The sequence below is a fragment of the Columba livia genome, chromosome 14 (genome assembly GCF_036013475.1).
Source record: "Columba livia isolate bColLiv1 breed racing homer chromosome 14, bColLiv1.pat.W.v2, whole genome shotgun sequence".
In the NCBI taxonomy this organism is placed as follows: domain Eukaryota; kingdom Metazoa; phylum Chordata; class Aves; order Columbiformes; family Columbidae; genus Columba; species Columba livia.
Genome location: NC_088615.1, coordinates 11,990,590 through 11,998,837, shown reverse-complemented (window position 1 = coordinate 11,998,837; position 8,248 = coordinate 11,990,590). Strand labels below are relative to the sequence as shown.

At 39.3% G+C, this 8,248-nt stretch overlaps 1 protein-coding gene across 1 annotated transcript in view; it reads left to right on the top strand.

The window, feature by feature from the left end:
• Window positions 1–6,451: 6,451 nt before the first annotated feature.
• Window positions 6,452–8,248, top strand: part of ATP10B (ATPase phospholipid transporting 10B (putative)) — a 63,492-nt gene continuing 61,695 nt past the window's right edge. Inside the window, exon 1 of the mRNA XM_021289245.2 lies at window positions 6,452–6,553. The gene's annotated coding sequence lies outside the window, so the exon portion shown is untranslated. The remainder of the gene's footprint in view (window positions 6,554–8,248) is intronic.

Sequence of the window (8,248 nt, the reverse complement as noted above, 5' to 3'; positions counted from 1 at the left end):
ATCTGTAGCTCTCTGGAGCATAAATGGATTCTACAATACAGAGAGAAGAGTAGCTGATTTATTTTTCTATCCTTTGTCTACTACCTTGTCCAATTTCAAGTGGCTCTAAAGTTAAATTACTTGAGTAAAAGACTGTTGCTTTTAGGTCATGCCCCCCTCTCCCAAATCACCTGTATTTTGCAGTTTATATTGTGTGTGGCTGGCTTGGTTGTTTGAAGCGAGGAAGGCCATAAGAAATTTGGAAGATTACTAAATATGTTCATCAGTGTCATCTCTGCACAATCATAGCGCTACAGTAATACTGGATGGTGCTGGTTTTCCTAGGTTTTCCTGATGTTTAGGAAATCAATGTTTATCCATTGCTGGATATTCACACCTCCTAAATGTAGATACTTAATTTAAAACATTGAGCTGGTAGGCTTATTTCCCTAGACAGTTTATATGATTAGAAGAGACCGGCTCCTTGTATTATCTCAGATTCTCTCAAATTAGCCTTTGCAGGACTCTCACCTTTCCTTTTAGCTAAAGGAAGATTAGAATCTAAATACAGGCATTTTTACTGTGAGTATCTCCCTGGAGCTATTTACAGTCAAGGACAGGAATTGCTATCCTTGTCAGAACCCTGGTCTACATGTCTCTGAATTTCTTAAAGTGTCTGTGGTACTTCTGTCCTTGGAAATATACAGAACTTGAGTGGATGAGGCCCTGAGCAACCTGATGTTACTCCAAAGTTGGCCCTGTTCTTGCATGGGGGGTTGGATCTTTAGGGGTCCTGTCTAATCTAAATTATTCTGTGATTCTAAACTCAACAGCCCAGGGCACAACCTCAAATAATTTCTTTTTAATCTCTCACTTCAGGACAGATTCATCCCCTGAAGCACAAAAATGAAGGAGAATCCATAAATCTTAAATGTTTATGAATGATACAGCTATTATTCTAATCTTGACAGCAAGAATTGCTCTCCTGGTGTCTTTTTGGTGAACTCTTTGAGTTCAAACCATTCCATGAAAGATGAGGTGCTGAGAAACCAGCAACAATCACACTCTGTCTGGTAAGACAGTAGGGAAAAGAGTTCAGGAGCTAGGGAGGGTTTTACTTGCTCTACTGTCTACTATGTTGATCTCTTTGAAACGGTGCTTGAACAAGCTGGATGAAAAGAGCATCACAGACTACAGCACTAACTAGCTGATGTGATCTGGATGGACTCTGAGGGTTTCTTTCCAGCCCGTGTTGCTAACATGGCTAATACTCTTGTCTCCTCAAATGAATAGCACAGTGTGGAGAATCCAGTAGTAGCAGGAAAACAGAATGAGAGCATGCACCCAGAGGAATGGAGATGGCCTGTTATGTGCGGAGAAATAGCCTCAAGTTGTCTTCTTGAAAAGACCCAATTCAGTTGGCACTTGTTTCCAGCTTCAACAGCTTGTCTGGATACAGAAAGCCACTGTGAGCCAAAGCACAGATACAGGCAGGTAGGGACAGAGAGGGGAAAGTACCCGTTTGCTGGAGCTGTCAGAAATGTGTGAGGTTCCTCAGGGGCTACATAAATAAAGAAGCTGTCTGGGTGGGAGACTTGAAAGAAAGCCAGATGGCTGCAGTTGCTTGCAAGAAGATTGGTATGCCAAATAACTTTTACATCTCTAATGTGTGAAAAAGGCTTTGCCCTTGACTTCAAAGTAGCAGAGAGTGTGTCACGCTGCCTGATACCTCACTGACTTTCTTCTTCCCAGACAGCAGGGTTTGCTGTAACCATGCTGCAAATAGCTCATGAGGTACCTAGTGCTCAGTCTGTGATCTGCCTAGCAATCCTGCTGCTGCAAATTGTGAGGATGTGGTGTTATTTAGATTGGCAGCAAATGCAGAGTTTAGAGAGTTGTATCTGGCTGAATTCCAAATGGGTAATTACATTCTGCCTACCTAAAATTCCCCTTATAGCTTTTTTAAATCCCTTGCTCAAAGCTGTTATTAAAATGTCGCTATCTACTCTAAATTGGTAACTACCTTCCACTCTACAGGCGATTGCATTTCAGTGACAGGTGAGGTGACATGGTGTATATGTTGTGGCGTCCCCATCAGAAATTGCAAATCCATGTAAAACATGTATGTTTCCATGCACCCCTCATCCCATCTGCTCTGTCCCCATTGATATATTTCTACAAAGAGTACTTGTAGTCACCTCTAGTTTACCTAGAAATATCATTTTTTCAGAGTTCTTCTATCATACAGTTACTTCCTGCTCTTTTGGGAATAAGTCTTTGTTACCTTTTTCTTGGTTTTTATCATCTTTTTTCACTATGTGCAAGGCATCACAGGCTTGTATCCCCCATGGTTAAAGTGACCTGAAACTCAACAATGATAAGACATTATTCCAGAGCTGGAGACCCTCTGCAGAAGCTTTCTTGCTTCCGGAATCTGTCCAAAATGTTGGGTCATAACATTGAATTAGACATAATGAAGTAGTACAGAAGTAGGTAGATCAGTATCAGCACCTTCAGTACTGTATGGGATTTTGTTGACCCAGTGGCTGGGCCACCCACATGATGTGTGAATCCCATTTCCAGAGCCATTTGAAAGCTGATGCTCAGAGTGCTTATCACACAAAGCTCTGAAGTGGGTAGTGCCAGGTGCAAGTATTGAAGGCTGAAATTATACATGTTCTCCTATATTTAACTGTAATTAAGCAGACACTTGAGTATCTGTTCATCTGCTTTGTGGGTTTTTTAGGCTTGCTACCAACCAATAAACAAATAATTTAAACTTTATTCCTCACATAAGGTATATGCATGGAAATGATGAAAAATGTTAAGCTGTGTAAGGTAGACTTCACATTATTCTTGTGGAAAATGTGTTTTGATGCCATTTCTATCCTGTCTTCTGCAGCCTTCTCTAAAAAACAAAGAAGGAAAGAAAAAAAACTCTCTCAGTTTAGGAGAATATGTTGCTCACTGGCAAAGAAAAAAAATCAGAACAAAGCCTGTGGAGCACATTGGAGAGTTGCAAACTTGTTCTTAGCTTTTGAAAACAACACCATAATGAGCCTCTCACTTTAAGATCTGTAGTAAAAAATGAATCTGTAATATTCCTGCTAATGAGACCACGTTTCAGTAACCTGGATAATACCCTCATAGTGTTCATGCTCTGCAAGCTTTGTGAAAACAAACAAGGATTTGCTTGAGCAGTGCAACTGTTGAAGTCTAGTTTAGGGGAGGACCAAGTCTCGTGGCTGTATCAGCCACTGCAGAATGTTATGACGGCACTTGCACTGCAGCGCTTTGATCGGGGGAGGCTACCTTGGGCATCTCTCCATAGTCTGGCTGCTTGTTTTCAGAAAAGTTGTGGAGTGCTAATATCTTTGAATTTAAACTTAGTTGATTCAAGATTTCTTGTTGAAGAAGGACAGACTGGTTAAATAACTGCACATGCTTCCCTTTGCATCCAGGCTGAAAAGATACACGTTGCCTACAGCATGATCTTGCAAAGCTGAGCAGTAAGGATGATTTTGTTCACTCCTACACTTGTTATGGGGAGTCCCTCTGCCTCTGATGCCTTTACAATTCACTTTAGTTCAAAGGCACAACTGACTTTGCTTGAACTGTGACAAATACTGTAAGTCCAGGAAAATGCAGTGTCAGAAGAGATGTGAAATCACTGTGTCATCTACACTTATTTTTGAAAAGCTGCCTTCTTATATTTAATGTATTCTGAACTATTTTATAGGTGCTTAAGTCATGCTCGTGGCTCATGAATTGGTTCAGCTTTGGTTTGAATGTGGTATATTCTTCTTTTTTCTTTATAGAAACTGCAATGGCAGTGCTCTCCCTGGCCCCTGACACAGCAGTTGGTGTCAGTCATTTCATACCTGCAAAATACATACTAATAACCACACAAAGTGTGCCGTAGGCCTGAGGCATAGCTCTTTCAGCTCTGTAGTTAGGACTGTAGTGCACTGCAAAGGAATTTATTAACATTTATATGTGGAGGATTCACTCGTTTCCCCTAGTGATGAAACTGTTGTGCTGAAGCCAGTTCAGCTACAAGCAAGTAGACAGCAGTTTGGTTTTGCTGTGCTTCTTATAATACTTAGAGCAGCCAGTTGTTTTTCTGTTGCTAGCCTCAAAGCACATTTCTGGGGTTGTAAATATTGACACCATGCTACAGGTAGGGAAAATTATCCATCAAGAAAAGAACAGTGTATCTTATTCTGACCATTAAGTTAATGTGTATTATTGAAGTCTGTATCCTGGTCCAGTACTTCAACACTCTTGTCATTATTGTCACTCTGCTTTAGGTTTCACTCAGGTATTCAGGTTTCATATTCAGATTGTTTTTTGTTCGGGTTTTTGTTTGTTTTGTTGTGGTGGGATTATTAATTTGTGTTTGTTTTGTTTGATTTTAGCACTTATTTATCCTTCTGCCTTCCTCAGGGCCATTGGAGTTGTATTTGAGCATGGGGAGAAGTGTTGGCGCTCAACCTCCCAAGTTGCTTGTTCTCCAAGAGCATATTTCTGCCAGCAGGCAGTCCTGTGAACTAGATTACATGATTTAATATTTTTCAGGACCTGTAATAATGAGGCTAATAAAATTGGCCAAAATGGTGCATCTTCCATTTTGACCAGTAGGTGAAGCTAGGAAGATTTATTAGATAGAAATAGTGCCTTCCTGCCATTAATAAAACTAAAGGGTTTGGGTAGTGGTGCATGGTTATTTCTCCATGTGAATTTATTAGGGCATTCAGGGAGAGTCATTTTTCTTCACCTGATTCCCTTTTCCTTGGAATGAATGATGGTTGTGCTGCTGCTGGCTGCAAGGTGAGCAGAGAGCAAACAGTTCATAACTGTAACTGCCTCCAGGAGAGCTCCTCATGTGTGCAGCAAAGTGCTCTAATAGAGGAAGCAGGCAGGCAGGGTGGGCAGGTTGTAAAATAAATATATTGCTACTTAAAGAGTTGTCTTCGCTCTGTTTATACCTCACTGGCTGCCTGATACAGGCTGAGTGGAGATACTTTAAATAGACATATCTGTGAGCTTTTCCTTAGGCAGTTCTGCTCATCTTCAGTGTGACATGTCAGTCATCTACTGCCTTTGCGTCTATTCTGTTAACCTCTGCAATACTGCATAATGAAAGAAAAAAAAATTAAATCTGGGCTGTGAGCAACTAGTAAACTTATAAAACACAGGTATCTAACTCTGCTTCCACTCTTACACAGTTTATGAAAGGAAAGATTCTTACCAGTTTTCCTTTGTTTCTTAACACCGTATAGTTCAGACAGGTAATTAGTTTAGTTTCTTTAGTTTAGAAAGGGCACCTTCTAGTTCTGTTAAGAAAACAGGAAAGATTTTCATAAATTTGCATTCAAAACCTAAGCGAGCAGAGAAGTGTGTTTTTTCTACAAAAATCTGTAGGATTTTTTCCTAGGTGAAACAAGATGAATGGAAAAATCCACATTAAAACATTTTTTTCTTTCTAATAAATGGCACTGGTCTACTTGACTGCTGTTACAGGTGTAAGTGGGATCAAATAATACATTAAACTTTCTTTAAAAATGGGAGCGGCCTGCAAAGCTAAAGTATGTAAACAATGAAAAAAAATATATAAGAAATGGAGCCTTGAATCCACATTTTCTGTCCTCTGTTTGCCTTCCAAGTGCTGTGCCTGTTAGAGACACAACTGTGAATTTGCCAGCCTCTGTGCCTTATAAGCTAACCAACTGACATGGGCTAACACAGCATATTCTGCACAATTCTCCACTTATACAAGCAGTTGCTTTGTATCTCTGTCTGTAGGGTGAAATCCTGTTGGAGTGCAAGCCTGAGACAGCTGTTCCCGACTTTTCACGTTTGCTGTGACACTACCAGCGATTTTCCTGTTTGCAAAATGGGTGGTTCATTTACATAATCAAATCTTTACAATGGCTTCCTAGTTAATGTTTGCAAAACAGAGGGCTTTAAAAGGAGTGGTAAACTATTTCTTGTCCTGTTGATCAGAGCCAGAATCCATTGCATAGAGCATCATTTGATATTTGAACACTGCCTGTTTATTGGAGCTGTCACTAGTTACCAGTTCAATTGTGGACTTCTAGCTCTAGTCCAAGCTCCAGTAATGGGTTCTCAAGAGGCTTTATTTGAACAGTGATAGCCAAAAACACTTCCAAACTGTTAGATCCGAGTGCAGAGCAGACTTGGCTGTACAGTGTGGTTTCTGTTAGAAGGAAAGCTAGTCAATGAAGCAGGGATGGACCCAAGATGTACTTAGCTATGTCCAAGGTCTGGGCAACCAAGGAACCACATCTGCAAAACCGTCTCCCAGGTGTGATGAAGATCCTGTGTGATTAGCTAGGGTTGTACAACCCCCCGTCATGCCTCTTCACTGAAAAAGGACTAAACACATTTCTTTTTGTAATCTTAGCATCTGTGCTGCTGTTCTTCAGGTAACCATCTCTATACAGCGTAGTGTGGGACACCTCTTGAGGAAAACTGCCTTATGTTGCACCACTAATCCCAAATACCATCACCACCAGCTGGCAATGCATGTCACTTCTAACCAGCAAAAAAGGTAATTTCATATAGGATAATATTGAAATAGTTTTTATTCCTTTCAAATTATTGTAGGATATTACTTTAAATTTGCCTATATATGTTTTATACCTATATTTTATGAAATTAAGGTAAATATGTTTTAGGAGAGATCCATACTTTATATATTGGTCTCATCAATTTTGAGTTCCATTAAGCACAGGCTTATACTTAATGAAGGAACAATTTGATAACACTATTGGCCAGTGTTAATAGGACATTATGCCAGGAAGTCTCACACTACAAAACTAGGAATCTTGACAGTTCTGTTTTAAAAACAGATCACTTTTATCTTACCAATGGAAATACCGTTCCTTGGTAAGACTGCACTGTTAGCTCTCGTGAATAAGGCTGCAAGGATGTACATATTATCTTTCATAATAGTGTTCCCTGAAAAAAAGTGCTCAGATATTACAGATTTGTTAGACTTCTGTGTAATGGCAAGGTTATCCAACATGACCTATGTGCTGATGCAATGAGAAGGGACAGCAGGATCAACACCCAGGATGCTCAAATTGGAGAAAATATTTAAGAAATAGAAAAAGAAGGAACACAATTTGAAGGTTTGGATCTGTCTCTGAATTTAGAGGAAAAGAAATTCCACTGTTTTCAGCATGTTGGCAGGGCTTACATAAAATAACTAATAAATGAGCAAAAATTCCAGGAAGTTAGACTGACTACTTCACAGGCTCATAGTGTTGCCTGTTCAAAGCAAAGCTGTTAAACAGTTACCGTTTCCATCATCCACTTCAGGGTTATAGCTAAACCTAGCTCAGTTAGTAACTGGAGAAGATTAATACTGTGTGTAACAGCAGGTTGTAATCAACTTCAGTGTGAAGATACAGATTACAATCAGGTGCTTTTAAAAGCAAAAAAAGTCCTCTTGAAATCACTGCAGTAACACACAAGTAGACTGACCTGACAAAAACACAAGCTTTGGATGTGGTTGTAGAGAAGATCTTTCATGTGTTCTTTGTGACCAGCTGTAACACTTCAGGTTTTGTTAGGAAAAGCTGGCTGCAGGTCTCTGTTGTGCCAACAGTATGACCAAGAGGATGATAAGAACTTTTTGTCCTTTGACTCAAAACCAGATTCATTATCTAATGCAATTTCAGTGGAAGCTATTATATGAAAAAAAGTCAGCCTGGAACTGAAGTAATTTATACATTAGACTATGCTTACTAATGCTTTTTGTTGTGTTTGACTTTGAATGTTGGCTGCTTTGGGTCATAATGAAATGAATAGAGTACTTTGTATTACCAGTCTTTCAATTTGCATGAGAAATCAGCCACCATCATAAAGACAAAGAAAAAAATATTTACCATTTTTATTGAAACAAGCCTTCGCTACAAATCATCGGAGTGACTGTGTACTCCATGTTCTGCTTTTTAATTACACAGTTTCATGAACCTAATTTTGTGCCAGTGTTTATGATAGTATAAAGCTGTCACGTACCACAACCAACCAAATATCACTCAGGATGGGTGACCAAAACCGATTTTCATGTTTTAGAATTTGGGTTCTAAAATAATTTCTTGGATATTTTAGAAATTAAAACAACAATAGCAGAGATTTACGTTTTTGGTTTTTTTTTGTCACCTGTTTGCATTTTATCCTGAGGTTTCATATGAGGTTTCAGACCAATAATAAGAATTTGCCAAAGCTTACTGTTCAT